Genomic DNA, 776 nt, shown 5'->3' on the forward strand with positions numbered 1-776 from the left:
AACTGCTCGTATACTCAATTTAACAGTGTAATAAACCCTACTGCAGTCAAATATTTGGTTCAAAATATAGGCACTCCAACAGCTAACCTTCCAAATAGAAACTCCATTTTAAATTTGTTTTCCGACTCAGAGGTTAACAAGTGGAGAACTGCTTACCTTAAATATCCCTTATGCCCTAAAGTTAAAGAACTACATGTTTAAGTTCTCAATAACATTTTTCCATCAAGAGAACTGTTAAGACAAAGATTCAATTTAGACACTAACAGCTGTACAACAACAGATTATCTCTTTTTCCATTGTGTGCACACCGGAACATTTTGGGAAAACTTTCAGGCCTGGATCTTAACAAAACTTTTCCTTCCCCATCCCTTAAAAAGAGAGGATATAATATTTGGAATCACCCTCAGAGACATAAGAATGGACCTTATACCTAACAACCTGCTGATCCTTGCCAAATTCTTCATCCACTGTAAATGGGTAAACAGAAAACCTGACTTTTCAGCCTTTAAAAGCCTGCTGAAGAATAACCACCTGAGATCCTTAAAATTGGCGAAAAGCAAGAATAGTATACAGCTCTTTGATGGGAACTGTACTTATTTGATGAGAATTAGTGCCCCTGTTGTTTTATATAGTCTCAGGTATGAAAAACTGGACAGCACCAGGACCTGACATGATCCATGCCTACTGGCTGAAGAAACTCACTGCCCTCCACGAGCGACTGGCAGCTCAAATGAACCAGCTACTGAAAAATGGGACCCACCCTGAATGGTTAACTG

The sequence above is a fragment of the Kryptolebias marmoratus genome, linkage group LG10 (assembly GCF_001649575.2).
Source record: "Kryptolebias marmoratus isolate JLee-2015 linkage group LG10, ASM164957v2, whole genome shotgun sequence".
Lineage (NCBI taxonomy): Eukaryota > Metazoa > Chordata > Actinopteri > Cyprinodontiformes > Rivulidae > Kryptolebias > Kryptolebias marmoratus.